This window comes from Ixodes scapularis, unplaced genomic scaffold, assembly GCF_016920785.2.
Source record: "Ixodes scapularis isolate PalLabHiFi unplaced genomic scaffold, ASM1692078v2 PGA_scaffold1__304_contigs__length_218370807, whole genome shotgun sequence".
NCBI classification, from domain to species: Eukaryota; Metazoa; Arthropoda; class Arachnida; order Ixodida; family Ixodidae; genus Ixodes; species Ixodes scapularis.
In genome coordinates, this window is record NW_024609846.1 from 72571964 (window position 1) to 72595866 (window position 23903).

General features: G+C 46.7%; 2 pseudogenes; one reads left to right on the top strand and one right to left on the bottom strand.

Annotated features, from left to right (window-relative positions):
• The first annotated feature begins 11389 nt into the window (after window positions 1-11389).
• LOC115314343 lies at window positions 11390-14133 on the top strand (annotated as a pseudogene).
• A 1374-nt stretch (window positions 14134-15507) lies between these two features.
• LOC121047803 lies at window positions 15508-19763 on the bottom strand (annotated as a pseudogene).
• Between the last annotated feature and the right edge of the window lie 4140 nt (window positions 19764-23903).

Consider the following 23903-nt stretch of genomic DNA (forward strand, 5'->3'; position numbering starts at 1 on the left):
TTGAAGGATACGTCCTTTCTTTTCAGGTGAGGGATTTCACTCTAGTTGCGAATGTCCAGGCGTCGTTGAAGAATTCTAGCTACATGGTAAAGATGAGGCTCTCCGATAAAGGTGACATTTTAGAGAGTCACTGTGAGTGCCCTCGCGGGGTCGCAAAGTGCAGCCACATGGTGGCTACCGCAATTTCCGTGGCTCTGAATGGACTGTCTAAGACGAACCTTCCACAGCAGTGGCTGCAACGCCCCAATAGCAGCATGCCGCGGCAGGTCGCTCGCTCAGGCAAGAAGTAAACATCATGTTCATCGCTATTTTAAAACGTTTAGTTGCACAAGTTTCGTGAATGGTAGCTCGCGTTTAATGAGTTGATCAAAAATAATCAGCTAAAGACAGATGACAGCCGATGTAGTGACTGTAAATAAACAATTGTGGCTGTGCGATCGGTACTGTGAGCACATCATAGCCCAAAAGTGCTCGATCGCTGCTTGTCACAACTTTCTCGCTCGACTAAAAGGCTGTTGTCAGTTAGCGTATTATGGTATGTATGTGTGGCGTAAACCCAAGTGGCAAAAGTTTGAAAACCTGTGGTAATCTGTGGAAGAAAATCCGAGCAAGATCGATCGAGCTACCCGAGTGGCGTCGAACGTATCGCGGAAGTTTTGTTGTAGATTCGTTAACACCAAGACGTAATTATTGTTATAATACAAATAAATGCAAAGGTGTAAGCGAGCTCGACAAGAATGACGAAAATAATCCCTGGAGAAGGGGAACAAAAGGGACAAAGGACAACCACAAATCATTTTTGAAGGCCGCGTTCTCGCCGGTAAAAAGCGGTGAATCTCCGACAGACGCAGGAAAGGTAAAGCAGCCATCGCTTTGACCACCATACGTAAAGCAGACAACGTTAACTGCACCAACCCGCTGACGCTGTTAGAGAGTGAGGAGTCTCGCCGCACACGAAAGGAGGGAAAACTTATTTGGGAGCGAACTTGCAAACACTAACCACGCTTACTGTCGGTTTTTAGCAAAGAAACCTCGGCATTTCAGGACACCTCGCCAGTGAGTCCTTTAACTTCTCTCCTTGATGCGCGTCTGCCGCTCGAGTTATTTCGTCTGCCCTCTCTGGAAGGCGAAATCGAGCTCGCTCGTAAAGACCTGCACTTCCGAGAGTCGCAGGAAAGGTAAGACAGACGCAGACGACGTTGCAAAGGACGAGACGACGCTCAGATGGGGGGGTCGCGATCAGCCAATCAGGGCTCGGCGTTCTGATGTCACCCCTGCGCAAGAAGCAGACGAACTTGCCCTCCGCATATCATCGCCTATTGTTAAGTGCTAATGCAGGTGTGAGCACCGGTCATTTTCAACAGTTGTTAAAGGATAAAAAGAGGTCATGTGGACCGGTACTGACTGAAGCCAGGGGGCCTATGTTCGACAAATGTTTTGTTTCTCCTAAAAAGAAACGGAAGTGGCGGAACTGACGATATTGCGTCCGAGTGGTTAAAGGCTCAAATGACGGAAGTTCCCTCTCTCGTCATTTGAGCCTCTAGCCAATCGGACGGGATATCGTCACCTCCGCTTCTTTTTAGGAAAAACGAAACATTTGTCGAACATACCCCCCCCCCCCCCCCCTGGTTTAGAAGGTAGTTAGTCTATGAATTGTCTGATCTGGTTCGAAGTCAGGCAAATCTGTCAAATGTAATTTCAAATCCCTTCGTTTGATCTCCAAACCTCGGGTTTGAAAAAAAGGTTGCGGCATCTCTAGGCAAAAGAGCACACCAAAACTAATTTTGCACTTCAGAAAGTGCAAAGAGAACTATGTGCCAGTTATTTTCCAATTCATTTACCTTTCTCTGGTACCCAAGCTTGAGCATTGGCGCTGGATTAGTGGTCGTTGGCTTCCCGTCCAAAAAGTGCACTGAGCACACCTGGAAAACACATTTATGAAGGATTTGGTGACAACCAAGGGTCATCCAATAGTGTTCCCTCCAGGAATAGCACAAAGCACATTCTAAAGAATGCCACTAAGGTGCAATTAACGCTCACTGCCTTGCTATACAGAATAATCTGGGGAGAAATGTCTACATTGATACCTTTTATTGGGAAGATAACATATGCTCTAAGGTTTCGCGACACAGCACGAGCAAGAGGTCACATTGCAACACAGCACGAGCAAGCCGTTGCCGGTTTTTTCTAGGACAAATGAGATGCTATCACCACAATTACGCTGTGTAAAAGGGCTTCAGACGGGGAAATTCTGTCATCAATTCCGGAGTTGCTGACGGATTGCTCGCCTCAGCAAATCGAAATACTGGGATCGGCTTGGATGCCTCGGTTTCAACAACCCGCGAGCAACTGGTCGAAGTATCACCATACTGCTACTCACCCTTGAGTTTTTGCTCGGAGTGAAATTTTTTCTGTGCAGCGCGGTGTTCCACTCATGCCGAAGGGCAGCGTCGGACGGAAATTTGTGGAAGCCGTACACTTCGCAACCGCAGTCGCCTCTTGTGCAGTCGTGTTGCGCGCAGTGGGCGTCTAAAAGAAGCCTGCGCTTCCTTTGGTTGTTAGCACAAGCAACAACGGCAGAGTGCCGTCCCGATGATCGACTTTCGTACATCTCCACTCCCGCAAAGCCGATGACAGCAGGGTAACAAGGGCTAATATCGCATCACCTACGGCATCGCTGCGGGATGTGCGCAGCCCCCCCCCCCCCCCCCCCCCCCCGTCGTGGCGCTGCGAGCGCCTGGGTTCGAGAGTAGTATTTCTGGTTTATTGATCGCTGGGTGCGTGGATTTCGGACACTGGTCTATACCAGGAACTCTGTGATAACTTTATTGCCCCGTTCAAAGGTTTTCGAAACGCACAATGGTCGCTTTAGGGCCTGCTTGGAAAATTCCTTCGGGTCGCTGAGGTGGGGGCTTGCTGGAAGTAGGACATCCGGACGGCTACAAGCTGTTCCAGCCTGCTGTGAGGGTTTCATATGACTTCTCGCTCCTTGGCGCGCATCGCTGCACCAAATCCGAATGCCACGTGTCACTTTTCCGAGCACTGAGTCACTTCCAATGTCACGTGGTATCGAGGCGCTCGAGGGGGAGGGGGAAGGGGGGGGGGGGGAGAGGAGGCTCCGCTGCGTTCTCTCTTGTGTTTGGGTTCAATGTTTCAGGCCCAAGTCTGTAAATAACGGGGAGGCTTGGGAGTAAGCTTGGAAAACCAGACAGCTTCTTGGGTAAATCGTGATTGATTTAAGCCTGAGCTGCGAACTATGTGCATAATGAAATGTTCGAAAATATTTGTACCCTTTTTTTTTATCCCTTTCATCGCCTCATCTAAATCTTTCTCTTTTTCTCATGCGTAAATGACATCTTCAAAACAATTGTGAGCTTGGATGTTCCCTCCTTTAGACAAGCTTAGTAGCACAAGTGTGACACAAATAGGCGGCGCAGACCAAGTCACTGAGCCAAAAATCTTTCTGGTTGTCGCGTGGTAGTCAGCACTGCATAGTGTACGCGCGCTTGTCCTCATGTGACTACCATTATATTGCCGGAGAAAATCAGTTCTTTTCTTGGTCCTGACATTTAATTGAAAATATGACAGAATATAGTTGTCCTTCGATGCAAAAAGAAACTATTTCCGAAAACGAGAAACGATGTTCAAATACTATTTTAAAGCATTCAATTAAACGCCTTCGATGAAATGGCGTTTGATTCAATGGCGTTCGATGAAATGGCTTCGGTGAGACGGCGTCCGATGAATTGTCCGGACCCAATCACCAGCATTAATTTGAAATACGAGTTCATCTTTTCTACTTTGCTTAGTCCGCCAATAAAACCACCTCATCTGGTTCGTTGCTAATATAAATGACCTATCTTGATTATAAATGCCATCAGTGACGTTTTTGCGGTGGCTCGTGACCTGCTTTTTTGTTTCTGTTTATTATTAGTAATTATTTGTTACAGATGTACAGACTATTTTGGCAGTGTATTTACCTTCCGCTCTATAATGACTTCAGGCCGCGAGAGCGCATTCGATAAACAAATACACAAAAGTAGTAATTGTGGTCGCGTTGTCAACTCTATCTTTTGCTTAATCATGTATACAATGCTTAGAAAGAAACGCGTTGATAGCAAGATAAAGGGAGAAGCTTGGAGAATTGTTAAGCGGGTGTTGTCTTTAAAAGCCGGAGATCTAGAAGATGCGTGACAGAACGCGGGGGTTTGCGCAGGTGTATGGAGACGGGGCTTTCAGATTTGGATTATTTCTTAAACTAGTCATGGAATGGGGCAGAATCGTAAATATCGGCGAGGAGCACTTTATTTTGTCAGGATGACCCGGCTTGCTTTTGCAAGTAAACGACCGTTGAAACACAAAGCAGACATACACTGGATTCTCCAGTAACTTCGAAAAGCCACGTTTCGTTCTCCGCTCAAACCGTAACATTGGACTTTAAAAATATGTGGAACAGAAAAAACGATCAGATAGAAAAGCTACACGGACTGAGTGTATCTCCGTTTCACCATAACTTGGTTAACGGCGAAAGCTACGATCCCCGTTGTCCAATCAGAGCAAGGGAGCGACGCACGAGACAGCTCTCCGTGGGAGGATCGTGTTTCAGTGGTACATCGTCAAGTGCTTTGCTCCCATGCCCCGATTGGCTAAGGGGGTTGTAGCTTTATATCCTGTTTTCGGAGGACTGGCTCTCACAACGATTGAACGAGCACTTAACGCCTCCCCTTGTCCTGTGCGGAAGGTACTCCGTGATAATGGTTTTGTCCGGTTCGAGATTCTGACAATATACAATGACACTTTTGTAAGCTGCTTGGAGATGTCTTCGGGGTAATCCGAGAAGTCAGACATACTGCTTTGGTACAAGATTATGTTATGTATACCCAGGAATGGACCACACCGGACGCCGCAAGTCGTTCCAGCCAATCCAGCGCTGCGAGCGCTTCATTTGGCCTCGTTCTCCGCGTGTCCTCTCAGCGCATGTCGCGTGTCACAGACTCAGAACTGATTTACCTTCGATGGTTCGTAGCGTCCGCTGCGGCCCATTTTAAGGTAGAACGGATCGTAACAGACTACGCTACTTTGTGTTTGCGAATAATGGATCGCTTAGAGTGGTTCATTGGTAAATCCTGCTTAAGTTCAGCCTGAGCTCGCAAACTCTGGACACAATAAAACTATGTGGCGTAAAAATAAAAGCTTCTGAAAATGTCAGTATCGTTTTTCTTTTTGTACTTGTAACTTTTGTTATTGCTTGGAACCGAGTTCGGCCGTGGTAGCTGTTTGCCGCACTGTAAACTTGTCCAGTTATTAGTTAGTGCGATGATTTTTATGTAGGTGATATGTATTGTTTGGAAGAACATATCAGAAATAGTTCAATGCTATATCTTGAAGACATTGCCAGATAACAACTCACAAATCTTGGGTAAAAATGTCAAAGTTGCCTAGTTCGCGTATTCCGAAGCGCTGCATTTTGCATGGAGACAAAATAAGGCTACATGTTAATGGAACACCTCGCGATATAGTGTAAAAATATTTTCCTAAAAAAAAAAGAAAAAAAAAAAAATTCTTTTTTTTAATTGCACGCTGAAGTTGGGGAACTTTTCACATTGAAGCACGTTTGAAGCGTTGTAAATATTTGCAGTTATAAACTCGAGTAAAAAATTATTTATAGATGATTTACCGTTCCGGGAAAAATATACGAAAAAAAATTTCAATGCTGTATCTAGAAAATATTACGAGATATACACTCGCAAATATCAGATACAAATATCAAAGTTACACGCACGCACACACGCACAAAGGTGCACAATAACCTGTAAACCGAATGCAGTGGGCGATGTACGAGTAGTGATCAAACTGTTTCTGCGGCTGACATCATGGGACGTCGCGTTCATGTGGGAGCTGTAGAGGTCGGGTGATCAAAAATGCACAATCATGACAATCAGATCACATATCTCCAACATTTTTTACCCTCAACAACCTTCTCTCCCTCCCCCCCCCTTTTTCTCGCTCAGAAAAAAAGAAAAGAAAAAGAAGGGAGATCATTTAATGGTGCGACTTTTGCCGACGGTGCACGCGCGCAAAAGTATTTGTCAATCGCAGAAGTGTTATTTACAAGATAAAGTACACAGGAGAGGGATTGTCGCTTTAGATGCCATTAAAATTGGTTTTAGTAGGGCACCCATACAGTAGCTTAAGCACATGTTTTAACGCAACTACGTGAAAACAATCAGTTCTTTCATTGAGGCGTTCAAGACTGGCAGTTGTTGAAATATTTCAGCAAAGCGAAAACCGGGTATCGGCGCAGATGATAATCTCTACGCAAACCCGAGCCCCTGAGACTTCAACAGTGCCTCCGGTATATGTGAGCGTGTGTTCACCTTGATTAGAGAAGTCATTCCAGATATAGTCACGGCAGTCCGGAAAGTCGTAGTGCTTCTGTCGCATTCCAATTAATGCTCGGAGCCTTTATTCTTGGCTGTAGGTATAGGTTAGGTTAGCTCGCACCTCACGCATTATCCTAAGAACAAACGATTCCGTCAAAGCATTTTTTGCTGTACAGTTCACGCCACCTCAGCTTATCGGATATCAGTGATGCATTACAATAGACTTGAGTAGCTCTTGCTGTGTTACAACTTACAAGCACAAGTAGAGAACTAAAGAAAAAATATTATCTTCTCCTTTATTAAAAACGAGCTTGCGAGAGCACGGTTATGGTCTCAACTCATATGTTGCGCTGTAGTACAGCATGGCGACACCACCGATTCAGATACTTTGGAGTTACTAGCGCATCGTAAAACCTCGTTGTCACCGGCGGCTTTTTGAACAAGGTCGCGGCATGACAGTAATATATATTATATTGCGCCTACATTGCACTGTTTGCAACAGCAGACTTATATTTCATTATCGAGAAGCAAACTTTACCTGCAAAAATTAAATTTAATACGAAGAGAATGCCCATAGTATTATTAATCAGTAATTTGCAATGTGATATAATTAAATTTTAGCGATTTTTAAAAAAAGGAATCGGTAATGTAAAACAGTTAGTTTTGGAAAGTGCTTTTGCCGTCTCTCGCCTAGAAATCTCAAGAGGGTGACTGTACGAAAGTGATTAACGATTTCGAGAAGAGATATTGAGTTGAGAAAAATTATTGCAATATTGTAATTACACTCCCAAAATTTGACGGGTGAACTTGTACTTTAAGCTTTTGCTTACGGAAAGGTGGAGTTGTAGTCACCGGTGTGGCCACGTGCAATATGACGTCAGTAGGATCTCAAAACGCAATATAAAAATGCAAGGAACCAGAAAAAAAAAAAAAAAAAAGGTTCTGCTTCGTATTATGAATTTTTGCAGATCTCATTATTTGGAGATTCGGTCAAATTTTAGAACAAAAACAACAGTTTTACAGCCCCCAGCACTGTTTATTCCAACGTGTGTCCCATATAGGCAACACCAGGTGGGTTGGGGTAAGAGCACCGGACATGTTCAAGTACGCATGCTGGCATGAGTTTCCGTGCCGTAAACACTTTTTGTAAGGCTCGCCGCTTCCTCTTCAAGTATCCAGGGTCACAATACACTCTATAGTACCGTATTTTCCGGACTATAGTCCGCGGACTATATAAGTTTAAAAGTTTAAAATTCACCAATGCGGACTACCTACAGGTGCGGACAATACAATAATTTATTTTTTCTAGATCCTTCACTGTGACAATCGTGAAGGATTTCATGAGTAACGGACTATACTAATGTTGATTTACGTATGATAAAGCTTTATCGTGAGCTAATACAGTAGGTGTTTGTCAAGGTCTGCTGAGTATGACACTTTTAACGTTCGGACTAGGTGCTAAGTGCGGGCTTTGCACTGGGTGCCGATTGTGTACCGGGTGCGGACTATCTAAGCATATAGTTTTATAATTGACGCAAAATATTTCTCTGCGGACTATGCACCGGGTGCGGACTATAGTCCGGAAAATGCGGTAGTTCCTTCAAACTCTGGGGTTCCTAGACGATGGCTCTTGGCCTATGCCCATCCTCAGATGGCCTTGGGTACATGGACGGCAGAAGCAGTCAAATGCTCGGAGTAGGGAGCCTACATGAAGGCACCCTAGCTCGGAGTAGCCAAGCAGCCTATAGACCGTTTTACTGATAGAGGGCGAGAGAGAAAAGGGGAAGGGGCTACCGGCGCTTTCCCCCTTTCTGATTGTGTAGAAAGAGTGAAAGTCCCGGATGAGAGGCTTGGCCGGTGTTGGGTGTCTGCTGTGCCCCAACTTCGTTCGCGCTTTCTTTTGTGTTTTGAACTCGCAAACTTAATTAGAGTAACGGGCTTCGATGGCAACAGTTCCCCGGTCATCAGGACACCATTGCTCGGTCATAGGGTGCACGAGTAACGACAGAAAGCGTCGAATACTGTCCGAGGACCTATGTAGCTTGCAATGAATCCGGCAAGGCGAGAGCGGCTGCAATGCCTTTAAGCTCCATCGCTTTCCACATGACCCCGATCTTGGCGGCAGTGGATTGCGTTCGTAAACCGAAAAGGCATTTTATCAACACCATCTTCTCGACTGTGCTCGGAACAGCTTGTGAATGAAGCGCGCACCGAACGCTGTACCGCCGATAAACATGGGGTACGCTCGCAAGATGCGTGCCAGTTTTCTCGTGTTAATTTCTGTTTCAGCTTGTAAAATTTTGTAACTGAATTTACCTTAATATTGATAATTTGCAGTGGGGACTGACTCGATTTCATCATTTAGAACACTTAGTTGAAGGCTTATTTCCGCCGCCGGGTGAGGCTAGAAATTGTTGAAAAGGTAGTTCTATGGGTTTTCTTGAATAGCGATCCCCTGTGCGATACCAGAGAGCCGGCAAAAGCGCTCCTTGGAGTGCCGCTGCTGGGTTGTTTGGGTTGTTTCCGTTGATTGGGCGCTTTGAAGCGCTGGATAGTCGCTTCAGGGTACAACTCGTGTGTTGCGATCTGCGTCTTCGAGCCCAGTGTGTACGTTTCTTTGTTCGAGTCACGGGATTCGCCAGTGCAGCAACGGGGGGAACAGCGGCAGCGAACGTGTCAGTGATAGGAATTAGAGGTTAGTACTCAAAATATTGCATCAAATAGTAAAATAATTCGTGGCTGCTTTGACGCTTTCTGCGGTTCGATATAAGAACATCTAGAACGTCTTCGTCGTTCATCCACAATGAAATATGAGAACACGGACACGCAAGATAAAAGCAGCGCAGCAAAACGATATGTAGCAGCTCCGGGTGTTTACAAAAGCTAATTAAGGTTCCCGTTTCGTGTATCGCTTGTTCGTTACTAAAAGCGGCTGCGTTAAAATGGGCCTATTGCAAGCAAAAATTTATGAATGGTTTATCATTTCCAGTCACGCGGAAAGCGGTGGAGCTCCAAAACATTGCAGCTGCACGTGCCTTGCCGAATTCCATGCAAGCTACGAGGTCCTTGGGCGGTATTCGACGCTTTCTGTCATTATTCGTGCACCCTATGACCGACCAATGGTGTCCCGATGACCGGGGGACTGTTGCCATCGAAGCCCGTGGCTCTAATTAAGTTTGCGAGTTCAAAACAGAAAAGAAAGCGCGAAAGAAGTTGGGGCACAGCAGACACCCAACACCGGCCAAGCCTCTCATCCGGGACTTTTACTCTTTCTACACAATCAGAAAGGGGGAAAGCGCCGGTAGCCCTTCCGCCTTTTTTCTCTCACACCGTTTTATCGTGGGTAGCGCCATTTTGAGAGCGAGAGAGAAAAGGGGAAAGAGCTACCGGCGCTTTCCCCCTTTCTGATTGTGCAGAAAGAGTGGAAGTCCCGGATGTGAGGCTTGGCCGGTGTTGGGTGTCTGCTGTGCCCCAACTTCTTTCGCGCTTTCTTTTCTGTTTTGAACTCGCAAACTTAATTAGAATCATGGTCTTCGATGGCGACAGTCCCCCGGTCATCGGGCACCATTGCTGGGTGATAGCGTGCGCGAATAACGACAGAAAGCGTCGAATACTGTCTGAGGACCTATGTAGCTTGCACGGAATCCGGCAAGGCGAGTGCGGCTGGAATGTTTTTAAGCCCCATTGCTTTCCGCATGACTGGAAATGATGAACCATTTATACATTTCTGCTTGCAATGGGCCTATTTCAACGTAGCCGCTTTTAGTTGTAATCAAGAAGCGATACACGAAACGGGAACCTCAATTAACTTTGTAAACGCCCGGAGCTGCTACATATCGTCTTGCTGTGCTGTTATTATCTTCGTGTCCCTGTTCTTATATCTCCTTGTAAATGAACGACGAAGATGCTCCAGATGTAGTTTTATTGAACCGCAGAAAGCCTCGAAGCAGCCACGAATTATCTTACTATTTGATGCAATATTTTGTGTACTCACCTCCAATTTCTATCACTGGCACGTTCGCTGCCGCTGTTCTCCCCGTCGCCACACTGGTGGATGCCATGACTCAAACAAAGAAACGTGCACACTGGGCTCGAAAACGCAGATCCCAACACACCAGACGTTCCCTGCAGCGACTATCAAGCGCCTCAAAGCGCCTTAGTCAACGGGAGCAACCCACCAGCGGCACTCCAAGGACGCTTTTGCAGGCTCCCTGGTATCGCGCAGAAGATCGCGATTAAAAAAAAAAATAGAAATACGTTTTTAACAATTTCCAGCCTCACCCGGGGGCGGAAATGAGCCTTCAACTAAGTGTTGTAGATGATAAAATTGAGTCAGTCACCACTGCAAATTATCACTATTAAGATAAACTCAGTTACAAAATTTTACAAGCTGAAACTGCAGTTATCATGAGAAAACTCGCACGCACATTGCGAGCGTACCCCATGTTCGTCGGCGGTACAGCGTTTGGTGCGCGCTCAATTCACGAAATGTTCCGAGCGAAGTCGAGAGGATGGCGTTGAGGAAACGCCTTTTCGTTTTACGGACGCAATCCACTGCCGCCGGAGACAGGGGTCATGTGGAAAGCGATGGAGCTCAAAGACATTGCAGCCGCTCTCGCCTTGCCGGATTCCTTACAAGCTACATATGTCCTCGGACAGTATTCTATGCTTTCTGTTTATATTCGTGCACCCTATGACCCAGCAATGGTGTCCCGATGACCGGGGGACTGTTGCCATCGAAGCCTCTGGCTCTAACTAATGGTGAATTCAGCTGGTAGATCTGGATTGATTTCTAAAATCTGCGAGGGAGGAGAAAACCCGCTCCTTTCGCCACGCTCTGGATCTACCAGGTGAAGATGCGGGCGCGGATTTGGAGCGGCCCAACGCCCAACCGACGTGAACGGAAACGGAAGGACGCTCTTCCCGTGAGCCTCTAGCAGTCTCCCTCCCGGCCCTCCCGTCTCCCGTGCACGATTCCCGCGCTTCTCCCTTCTGCAAGCGACAGCATGGCTGATCCCGCTCAGCTGTCAGATCCGGCCGTGCGCCAACTGCTGCTGTCCCTTCTCGGAGGACGTGAGGCAGCTGGATACGGCAACGGTGAGTTGGCAGAGGTCCGTGCTCCGAGGTCGGCGGATGACTTTCGGGCGAAACACAAAGTGCTTTCTGCGCACGAGTGCGCGTTTCGCGACCACTAAAACGACATGCTCACGTTATTATGCTCGAGTTCACCTTAGGATGTACTGCAGCAGGAGCTCTACTTCGTGTTACCTTAGTGCGGACTATCCGTAGAGGCCGTACTAGCGCGAGGCGGCAGCCTTGACCGGCGCCCTCTCAGCGCGAACGAACGCTTCATGAGCTCGGGCTTTCAGCACGTGTGGCCAACCATAGTGCATGCTTAATTTTGAGACTTGTTCACCTGCAGGATGGTGCTGTGTTTGGCTCTGCTGCTTGAGCAAGGAGCTCGAGGATGACCGCGGGTCTTCCTGTCGTAAAATGGACCGCGTAAATAGGCCAAATAAAATGAAAGCAGTGAAAGTTTAGAGTGTGCGTTTTTGGGCTCAAAAAGCAGACCATACAAGACACTGTTGTCAGCAACGACTCCTGCACTGCGTGTTCTTGAGGACACCATTGTTTTAGTTATTACTGTTTTACTTTTCTATTCTTCAAATAACATACCTAAATTGGGATTAGAAACACAAAAGACCTGAAAGCTTAGCCAAGCATGTGATTGAAAGGGTTGCACCCGGCCTCTTAGAGTAGCCGTGTAAACCACTTTCCTTTCCCCGTTATTACATTTTATTCCCATAATGTACATCCATGAAATTGGCACATAGTAAATGCATCACTTCAAGACACCTTGAAAAACTTCACTGCTCATTAGACCCCATATGAGCCTTGCTGCAATAACATCCTAAGGCCGGTCGCATAGATGTATACATTCCTACATGCACAGCTACAGTAACTTGTGGTCCAGAGTGACTCGGTCACCGGAACCGAAACCATTCAGCATTATCCATCTGCGAATATCAAAACATAATTGAGCGTGATCAATCTCCAACCTGCATCCAGTTGATGATTCAGGGAAATGCTCTGGGTGTTCCTCTCTGGTACTCGCTATTATGGACCCTGCTTTGGTTACTCGGTGGTAAAATCTTTGATCAAATTTATAAGCCGATGCATCTCCCTCATTCAGATGCTGCCACACCTGCTGCACTCAATGAAAATACCAGGACAAACCTTGGCGAACTTTTAAGCCGGGCTGGTGTTGCTCGTGATAAGCAGTGCTTGCTCAAAATATTCCGTGGAAATTTGTTCTTGGGAGCCTGTGTTAAAATGGTGATTTGACAGTGCTGTGAATAACCTTACAGGCCAAATGCCTCCTCCCGTGGAAGCGCCTTCAACGGAGGAAGTCCAGGTAGCCCCCAAGAAAACAAAGAACGCTGGCTGTAAGTGATGTCATTCTACACTCTTTTTTTCCCCGCTTGGCTAGAGAAAGGGGGCAGAACATTGGGGAGATTGATTCTTTGGGGCCATGTTGGCATAAAAAGCTATGTCCAGATTCTAATTCAAAAATCTACTTTTCCCTAAGAAAGCCAGATCTCACTATGATGTCCTCATTTCAACTTTTTATTCAGGGCTTGCATGTTGCATGAACGGGGAATGTGGAGGGGTGGCAATATGAGCTGGCACAAAAAGAGTTCAGGCAGGACCAATAAAAATGGCATGTGGATATCTTGAGTTGCGTTAGGCTGGTGGCACTTGGCTGTCGGCTCATGTTGCCGCGGCGTCTGTACATATTCACACATCCAAAAAAGCAAACAGCACCAAGCGTTCTATATTCGAGCCTGATCATTGAGTAAGTAGTGCCTAAAAGTGTTTCGCTTCGTTGAAAACTAACATCAACGACAAGCCCTAAGTATTACAGTAAATGACTCAATGTTCCTCTTTCAGATGCTAAGTGGATACTTGGCGAAACAAAGCTGCTGCTTGATTACTACGAACGTTACTTTCCCCAAATTGGATTACTAAAAAAATTTAAAAACAAAAAATGTGTATTTATTAGAATCTCTGAAGACCTACAGACCATACTTAAATCACAAAAAAAGCCAGAGCAGTGTAATACAAGGCTGAAAACGATACAAAAGCGGAAGCGACAAGCAGTCAACTACAACGGCCGTTCTGGTGTGGGACCTGTTGACGTTCCTTACGAGGATGAACTGGATAGAATCAGCATGATGGATGACAGTATCGAGCCGGAGGTCATCAGGGACGTGCATGGGGAACGCACAAGAAGGCTATGCCAAGCAGTCAAGCAAGGGCGGCCGCAGCAGCCGCAGCAGCTGCCGCAGAAGCAGCTGCAGCAGAAGCAGCTGCAGCAGAAGCAATACCAACACCAGCCGACAGTGCCGTAGCCAGCACATCCTCTACAAGCTCAGAGGAGTCGTCCCAACCAGCCAGCAGTGCAGGCACCCCTCATCGTTCAGGAAGGGTGAACTCTGCACGCATGGAGCATATGAAGGAGTTCTTCACTGAGATGGCGAAGCTTGAGGAAGCAAGAGCAGTACGAAAAGCACGACAGGACGAGTTGAAGGAAGAAAGGCATGCAGCCAAAAGGATGATAAAGGAAGAGAAGTGTGCAGCCAAAAGGAAGCTAAAGGAAGAGATGCGGCTGGAACGACAAGAAATGCACCGAGAGAAAATGCGGCTTCTCGCCATGCTTGTGACCCAGCCTGAGACGAAGCAGGATTGAAAGAATTTTTTTACAATAGCTGTATTCTTTACATGAGTGCAATAAATTCATAATTTGCAAGTGGGCCTTCCTTCTAATCTGAAGTGGATACTTCAAAAGATGGTTAGGTAAACTTACCTTAAAAAGTATTCGAGCATACAAATTCTATGATCATGGCAAGGGCAGCTTAAATACTGCGAATAAAACACAACGAAAAGAGAGCATTTGCAAACATAACACACAAATACAGGAATATATTTACTGGAAGCAGACATGTCTATTGAAATTTCATTTCATTTTTATTCGGATTTTCACCGGCAATGCCGGGTAGGGGGAGGCAGGGCAAAAGGCATTTCTGCCTGACGGGCCCCCATCCCCTGTAAAGTTCAGAGCAGCACGCAGAGTACATTTGCCAAGCTAAAAAAAAATATGGCAGCAAACATGTTCCATGACTAAAACGCAGAGCAACCTAAAAATAGCAATACGGTTAAAAAAAAATTGCGATAAAATTAGACGCAGAAACAACAGTAACACTTATCAGCTCTCAGTTGCTTTTTAAAAAGTTACAGTTTAAACGGCAAGAAGAGACATAAAAGTATGGACAGTCAAGGATGAATATATTTCACACAAAACAAAATTGTCATGAGAACGAAACAAGAACATGGTCTAAAGCACAGCAGAAGACTCATTTCAGATCTGCAGGGGAGAACTGCGATAAAATCGGAAGCACAAGCAACATCAACGCTTGTCACAGCCCTTCGTTGCTATGAAAATAATAGTCTGAACGGCAAGACGAGACAAAATTTGGACAAATAAAAAATAAAATATTTCACGCAAAACCAAAGTGGTCATCAGAAGAAACAAGAACAAGTACAAGACTCATCCCAGGTCCGCACGGGAATGGTGACATGGTGAAGTAATGCTAAATATATACACACCACAGTCACATCGTGAATGTATATTGTGGATCACTCTTCGCATTGTCATGGTACAGTGAACCGGTACTCTATGGTTGAATCTGAATATGCAATCCTTAACCTGTCTATCAACAGTCTTTATCAAAAGCCCAAATCCCATGGCTCGCTGGTCGGCGCAAGCTCGCTCTCGTACTGTAGTGTTACTAACGTTGGGGGCGGGGAAGGGGTCATGCTACAAACTCCACTACCTGTCACCAAGGCCACTGCCTGTCTACGAAATGGGTGATAGCTTTTTTTTGCCAGCGCAAAAAAAAACTATCACAAAAAAAAAGAATTGAAAGGAATGTTATGCCACATTGATGGGGAGGGAAAAAACAAGAACTCGGGCAGACGCCCCTTGTCCCCAAGACCTACATTCTAAAGGCCTCCAATGAGGTTGTGAAAATAAGCTTGCGAGTTTCCGTCTCCGGATGGCGACTCATCTCAGCCCCATTTGGGCAATGACCCTGTCCCTCTTCTCCTCTCCAAGTCTGCGGAGGATGGAATCTGTGGCCGTCATGGGCCCAAACTCCTCCAGGGAGTCAGTGTCTGGGCGTCTAGCCTCCCCGTCTTCGGGATCCTCCACAACGCTATGCTCTCCGGCCTCAATGCAGAGGTTGTGGAGGACGCAACAAGCAATAATGAACTTTGCTGAGTGGTCCACAGTGATGAATTCGAGGAGCTTTAGCTGCCTAAAACGCTTTTTTAGGTCAGCGAAAGAGTTCTCTATCAGCACACGTGTGCCAGAGAATTTCAGATTGAAATTCCTCTGCTTTGCGGTCAGACGACCATAATCCCGGAAGGGAGTTAGCATATACTCTCTCAAAGGATACGACGCATCGCCGAGGATGTGGTACTGGATCCTGCGGCAGATCTCTGGTAGCTTGTCTGCAATGCTTGATGTTCGATACACCCTGGCATCATGGACCTTGCTTGGGTGTCCAGTAGTTACATCCAGGAACCGCTTGTGGCGGTCACAGATTGCCTGAAGTGTCAACGACGGGTAACCATGCCGGTTGACGTAAGTTGACCGGATCTTTTTGGCTGGGCGCTCAATGGCGATGTATGACCCATCGATGCACCCAATTGTGCCAGGGACACCGGATACCTGCAGCAAGAAAGGTAGACAAAAGTTTCTCTCGGTGTTCTGAGATGTTTTGTCAAACGAAACAGAATGACGGTTAGCGTCAAATTTGGTTTAAATTGTTGCACTGTTATATCCTCGGTGTCTAGTAAGTTACTGACAACAAAAGAATTAAAACAAACTCGGCAAGTGGGATGACAAACACATCTTTTAACTAGCAGCTGCATGAGTGAATTCTCAAGCATTCTTCGTGGCCAAACTGAACCAAAAAAAAAAGCGTGAAAGGGACGAGGAAAGTGCGAACTACAAAAATCAAAATCAGAAAGAAAATATTGAGCCAGAAAAAGCTATTTAATCAGCTGGAAGCCGATTTGCAGCCATGCAAGCTTTGGAGTCCCATCTTTAGACAGGAACAGCGATGGTGCGGATACATTATTGTCAATTGCTCTCATGGTGAATAATTCCATGATTTCCTTGCCCATCTGCTCTCTCGCCTTCCCAAAATTCACTAGGCTCATATCTCGGGTATAGGCAACCTGCAATGCAGCTTGGCGCTGCACGTTGCGCCATCTAGCGGCTGCAAAATAAAGAAACTGGGTAGGCCAGGCCCGCGCGGGTCGCAGGTGCAGCGGGCGGGCGCATCCAGAAACCATGTGTGAACGTTGCATTCCGGGTCGGCGTGAGCTTTTTTTTTAAACCGTTTTTCGTAAAAGTAAGTCCCAACTTCACGTCTCTACGACCTCACCGGGTTCCTGTAACATCTCGCCTACTCTTATAGTTCCCCCAAGAAATAAACGTTGCTACTGCTGCGTGAGAGACGGCCACAGTCGCGAAGGTGACTCAAGCGTCAAACTTCACCGTTTCCCTTTGAGATCTTGGGAAGCGAAAGCGACACGGCGACAGAAGTGGATTACTGCAGTGCGACGCATCAAGTAAGTGAACTTTACAGAAACTCTTGGGGGGGACGTGAACGAAAATATATATGCAGGCTCGGAAAGTGGTCGGACGAACTCGTTTTGCAGACTACTCGGCAAAATAACATATTAAAAGTTGTATTACGAGTTGCTTTGACAGCCATATAGGGAAATACGATAGGAACGATCGGGCCGATTGTTGCTTTGCTGTGACGTCGAGAATCGGGCGATCAGGTCTTCAAGCGAAAGGCCCGTCGGCCCGTTCCGGCACCCCTGATGCCGTTCGGCACGCGTGGTCGCAACCAAAGCCTTCCAAACCTGCGAGAGTGGATTTTCGTAGCACAAAGTTTTGTTTGTTTCAGCAACCAAATTTCATGCTGAGTCTGGTAACAAATGTGACGGCCTGCAGAAAGCAGGCTGGTAATGTTTTTGTGTGGAAAAAGCTCGTGCGAAGCGTAAATATCCTTCCACATACTTTGTTGCATGTCGCCTTTTTACACCAGGCTTTGCGATGTGCATACGGTTATGTAGCATGCTGAGTTCAAAATTTTATTCTAGTGTGTGTGGCCGTCGGGAGGAGAGGACGGCCCAGCGAGGCGCGAGCGGGGTCAGCCGGCGAGGAAAGAGGAAGAGCGTGCTGCACGAGGCTGGGACTGGGCAGGAACGATAGAGCCGTTTTGGCTGGTCTGGCCCATGGCGATTCCCGGGGGCATTCCACCAGCGAAGTGCGGGTCAGGACTGGCGGAAGCGGCGAGCCCTGGCCATACCGGCCTGGGCTATGACGATCCCGTAGTGGTTCCGCAGCGAGACTCTATAGCGCGGAACAGCTAGCCTACGCAGCACTGGCGTGGGAAGGACGATCCGCAGGCCTGGACACGGGCTCCGACTGCGAGTTCTGAACGACGGGCGACAACTAGGGTCGGCGGGACCGGACTGCCGGCTCTCAAAGACGGGCAACCGGGATGTACAATAAGCCTATTCGCTGCCTTCTCGTTGTATTGTGTCACTTCCTGGGAGACGAGCGAAGCACAGACCGATCGGGCGGCCACAAGTAGTGAAGACAACTCGAACTGGTGTCCAGATGACGACTCTAGAATATTCTCTAAACACTTGAACCTATCAAGACTCCCAATGGTCTTAAAAAACCGCATGAAAAAAACCAGGGACGCACGCAGGTGCACACGGGGGCTGCTGAAATCGGGGTCCCTGCCGCTCGCGATGGCCCGGCGGGCAGATAGGCCACCCCATTAACAGAGGCGCCTCCGCTTGTGGCGCTGAATGCAGTACTATCGTGGCGCCGCCTGGCCATTGCCGGCTGCCTATAAGACTCCTATTAGCAACATTAAATCTCGCAAGCCGCCTTCTGGGAGCCTGTTGAAGTGATGCCACGGAAAGAAGTTTTTCCTAGTTACTTTGCAAATGGTTGCTAATATTTTTGCTGTTTTTAGTACCACATTTAGGTGAAGGTGCAGAGACCATTCAGTGATTGGCGACCGCAGAGACACATGCTCGTTTTCAAAGCTAGTATACCCAATTAAAAGTTCCTGTAAGCTCCCTACTGTTGAGGTGCGATGATCACCAGCACTACCTGTTTGGCCTCTGTTTATGGAGTGTTGTTTTATCCGTCTATTACTATGCCTATGGTTAACTGTGCTCTTTCTGACGAGACTTGCACAAAGTACTTTTGGCCGAACGCAAAGAACTTTGCCATGCATTGCAATATTCGCCAACGTATGAAGATGTCATCTGCAGCGCCACCTCGACTGCTGCAACCGAAGAAGGTCGCTCTCCAATTTACACGGTGTGGTTAGATACTTTTGGACCTTTCAAGACATCTCATGGATGGATGGATGGCAATGACTATACCCTTTGTAATGGGTGGCACCTTGCGCCACCTACCCCTAACTCATATTTGATATATTTGTAGCACAAGGCTACAAATATATCATATATCAGCCTCCTCACGAAATTCGTGCGGTAGTGCACACTGCACAGCCTTTTTGAGGAGATACAGCTAGAATAATTGAATCATGGTACAAACCTCTTCAAAGTCTCTTGACAGGCGCTCCAGATCCTCGGGGAACTTGATGAGGCGCGGTCCGATGCTCAGGATGAAATCCAGAACTCGATCCATCATGCCGTGAAGCGTGCTCTCACCCAGGTTGAAACGTCCGGCAACGTCTCTGATGCATGCTTTGTTAGCCGCGTACCTGAGTTGTGTACATAGAATGAAAACAAAAATCGATGGGAGTGAACACGGAGAACCACAGTCAAGTACTCACCAGAGAAATGACAGCAGGTGCTCCTCTGCGCTCTTCGCTGGCGATCCTCCGTGATCGGCAGCGGGGGTACATAGGAGACGCCGCAAACTCGTCGATCAGCTTGTAGGCTGTTCGCCTCGAGATGCGAAAGTTCCGACGAAACTGGAAGCAAAGGTTTTCTTTGCTTACGCATGCTGAACCGAACAGATATGAGACGAAGTACGAGACGTATCGCTTACCTCCTCGTCCCAGTAGACGTCAACCGTTCGCTCGATGTAGTCCTCGATCTTGGGTCTCTTGTTACAAGGTCCAAAGAGCTCCGTGAACTTCCGTTCGCAAAGTAGCCGCGAACGCGATTCGCCGGAGCTGCTGCCCGAGCTCGAACTTGAACTGCTGCTTGAGCTCGAACTTGAACTGTCTGAGCTCTCTGAATCATCGCTTTCACATAGCAGGAGCACCGACGCACGCAAGTCCGGTCCCACCTTCGACGCCATTTCGCACAACAGCGCGATCCACTCCTGCCGAGCAGGCGCCGAGAAAGGAATTGACGTAGCGCGCTGCAACCGAGCCACCGAGCACCAGCCGATTTCCGGAGAGCTCGCCCGAATTCCACGGAGCGGTTTCGCCGCTCTTTGACGCGCTCCACGGAGCTCGCGCTGCCACAAATCTGCGAGCTGAAGATGGCCAACTTGATCCGAATCCGCGAGGTGAAGATGCGCGCCCCAAAAGGAGCGGGTTTTGAGCGCGCCAGATCTACCAGGTGAATTCACCATAAGTTTGCGAGTTTAAAACCGAAAAGAAAGCGCGACCGAAGTTGGGGCACAGCAGACACCCAACACCGGCGAAGCCTCTCATCCGGGACTTTCACTCTTTCTACACAATCAGAAAGGGGGAAAGCGCCATTAGCCCTTCCCCTTTTCTCTCTTGCCCTCTTTCAGTACAACGGTCTATAAATATGCTTACCGCAAAAAAAAAAAAAAAAAAAAAAAAAAAAAAATTGGTGACAAAACCGAGAGTCTAGGCTCTCAAAATGCTGCGGAAAGAAGAGTTCGGTTTCGGGCGCTTCTCTGGTATCGCCGGAGAAAGGGGTCGCTGTGCCTCCCGCCGCAAATCCCCCATTATGCGCCTAGCTTGGCTTATCTGGCCCCGAGATGCAGCAACAAAAGGAGTTCCCCCGCCGTCAAGTTAACACTGGGAGAGGAGGAAATGGGAAGTGTGGCGAGGGGAACTTTTTTTCGGTTTGAAAAATATTCTGCAGGTCGGTTTTTGAGCGCCGTGTGGTGGGAAGTTTTTAAACTAGCCCGAATGTCTCAGAATCTTGGCCTTGAATAACTAGAACAACCAAAGAGTTCGCAACACCTTTTAATGCGAGGCCTGAATGGTTACATCATCTAAGCAACGTCAACGAAAATGTTTGTAGCCGCAGACCGATACATTTAGTTTTAGATAAAGTAAGCGTCATAGTTTCAACGCGCGAGCATTGTTGAAATGCATGTACCTTTCTTTGGACCCGCGTACATTCGGTTCAACTTGATGAGAGCTGCACCAGCGTGAGAGCTCACGTCGAACACTTGCACACATACCTCGACTATGGCAAGATTTCTTGCCTTCGACTGGCTTGAACACCTCATCTGTAGCATCACGGTAGGTCTTGATTGAAACGATGATCGTCTCGCACACGGCAACAAACAGAGAACGACACGCTTTGCTTTATTTATACGCTTCCGGTCTACGGGCGTCGCAAATCTATCTCCCTCTTGTCCGCCATGTTGGATCGATCAGAGCGCCCCCTATATTCGCTGAAACTCCTCAATAATATTATTGCAGCAGCATCGTCTCCTTCTGTGTCATTCTATATGCGATGCGGACCAGACCGGTTTTACCTGGCCACGCTGAGTATCTCGTTTTTTCGATTCTGTTTTCAGCCTCATTTATCTATCAATCGCTGCCAGGATATCTCGCTGACAGTGTGATTCAATACGCTCCGTGCGGGAACAATTGGCGGCGCTTTGAAAAACGCGCGTAGCGCCGCTAGCGGAGGAGCAGGCGGTCGACTGTGAGACGCCTTCAGCAGCCTTCTCCGACTTTTCGCGTGCGAAGCTGTGGCGGCGGAGGCGGTTACGGATAGAACTTTGGCTTTTTAAGCCGATACGTTGAGGGTGACGTTGCATGAGGGCTAGGGCAGAGCTAAGAAGGTCGTTTTGTTGTTTTTTCCGCTTCTTATATATATAAAAAAAAAGTTAATTTTACATCTATCAATCACACCGCCTGCTGGCCTCCTACGAGAAACCTTCCTGGTTTTCACAAGGTGCATAGAGTCACTGCATTTTTTACAACATGGACGAGGCATTAATATTCTGAAATTAATCTTGGCCACATTCATTGAGTTCAAAATGGAGAAAAAAATCAAGATGATTTAAACCGTGATTTAAGCCGCACCAATATTACTATGATCATTTTCCGTAAAAACACCTTTCCACAAAAATAATTTCCCGTAAAACTATTACCATAAATATGTGTTCATTATTGTTTGTTTGTAATTTGATTCGATCCATGTAAATTTATTTTCTTCTAAAAAAAAAACATCAGGCAAATTAATATGTATATCACGCTGAACACGAGCAAAATACGGTACTTTTCTACGCTAATCCGAGAGGTGAGCTTTGTGTCTATTTTTCACTTCTTTCGTTTCATCACGTAGCATTTCATGCAAGCATAATATAATGTGAAGGAAACAGAGAAAAACGTTAATGCTTTCGCGCATACTCACACACAGACAACGGGTGTGACTGAGCGAGACAGGCACATGCATATCTAATTGCACATGTAAGGTTGTTCTTACATTGATCAATATATGTACATTTTATTTTACACAAGCCTACGCAATTTTTAATAAGATTATACCACCACCTCGCGCACCTTAAAACCAAAGGAAAAGGTCACTTTTGTTAAACAACTCGCAAACTGTGTTCGAGTTCAAAAACCATCATTTTAACGTCCCTGAAAAAAAAAAAAAAAATATATATATATATATATATTTATATTTATTTATTTTTAGAGCGGCTGAGGCCCTTAATACTTTCTTTGGAACCGACCTCAGAAGCACTGACAAAGCGGTACCGAGTCCATGAAGCTTTGAAAAGAATCTCGTGGTAACGATCTGATTCCTGGAAATTTTTTATAGAAACTCGAAGATATTCTTATTTTGTTTTACTGAAGAATTGCAGCAAAGAAAAGCTTTCTTGAAGTTCTCTCTCCCCTCCTTCTCCCTCTTTTTATGGCGCTGGAAATGGAAGACACTTCCGGGTTTTCGTCAAAACAAGCGTTCTAATACTGACGCATTAAAACAAACGGAGAGCGTAAAGCAGCAGAGTAGAATATGTCAGCCGCGCTGACATAGTAGCAGACATGATCGGGAGACCAAATGTCTGGCGTCGCACGGCACGGGTGTATCATTGTCGCTGTCCCACAAATCATCGACCAGTTCAAAAACTATGAAACTTTGTCCTCACGAGACACGAGGCATAAATATTGGAGCACTTGACGGCACAGCAGTTCATCAACCCACAGCAACCGCAGCACTCCGTCTTCAATGCGTACCAATGTACGCGGAGTGCATGGTTTCGTTTCGCTGGGGTTCTCACTGCCTACTTTGGTAACGGTCGCGCGGTGGCGCGCCGGTCGCGTCGCACGGAGAAAACGTGCGGCGAACGCTCGCACTTCTAATCGATGAACACCAAGGTAGATACCCTAACCTACCCGTTTCGATTGCAGTGATTAGCATACCAACAAGTGATCTTCTTGTAACTACTGCGTGATGCACGTTGAAAGCACTAGGAAAGCGTCAGTCGTACTGCACTGGCTAAGTATAGGCATGTAGGTGGGATGCACCGGCTTACGAAGTGCACCATGACCTTGCGCTTAAATATTTTTATTTTTGTTTGTGCGTCCAAGTCTTTTACTGCGCTCTTAATTAGGGAAAAATGCTGATAAGTGAGGTCGCTCAACATCATAGACACAGCAGTAGAAGATATTGCTCAGTCATAGATTTTTTTGTTACTAAGGCAGAACCAATTTTGAGTCACGGGCCAGATTGCTTATTTCCCGCAAAGAATGGCATGTTTATGAGTCCGAAAAGGAAAGCAATCGCTACTGTACCACACTATCGTCATAAATGCAATATTAGTATGGAGTATGATGCCACCCCAAGCTAAATGCGACGGCAGTACCGCCGTTTCTGCCTTCAAGGCAACGCTGGGGATGATATGCCGTAATGGAGAAGACGGACTCCAGGCGCGCCAATTTCTTGCAGGCTATATATAAGCCGGCCCCGAAACCCGTGAGGAGGGAATAGCCACGCGGCACAAGAGCTTCTTTGAGAAAAAAAAGTACATAGAAGAAGAAGCAAATATATAAAAGAAACAAAAAATATCTGCCCCCATGTCTGCAAATTACCCTTTGCTAAAACGCCCGTCTCAAATCAAATAATATAGTGCCAACCAATCAACTAATTTGTGTTCATAAAATTTCAGATTAAATTGATAAGACTAAAGGCGGCACTGTAATTTAGTCTTGC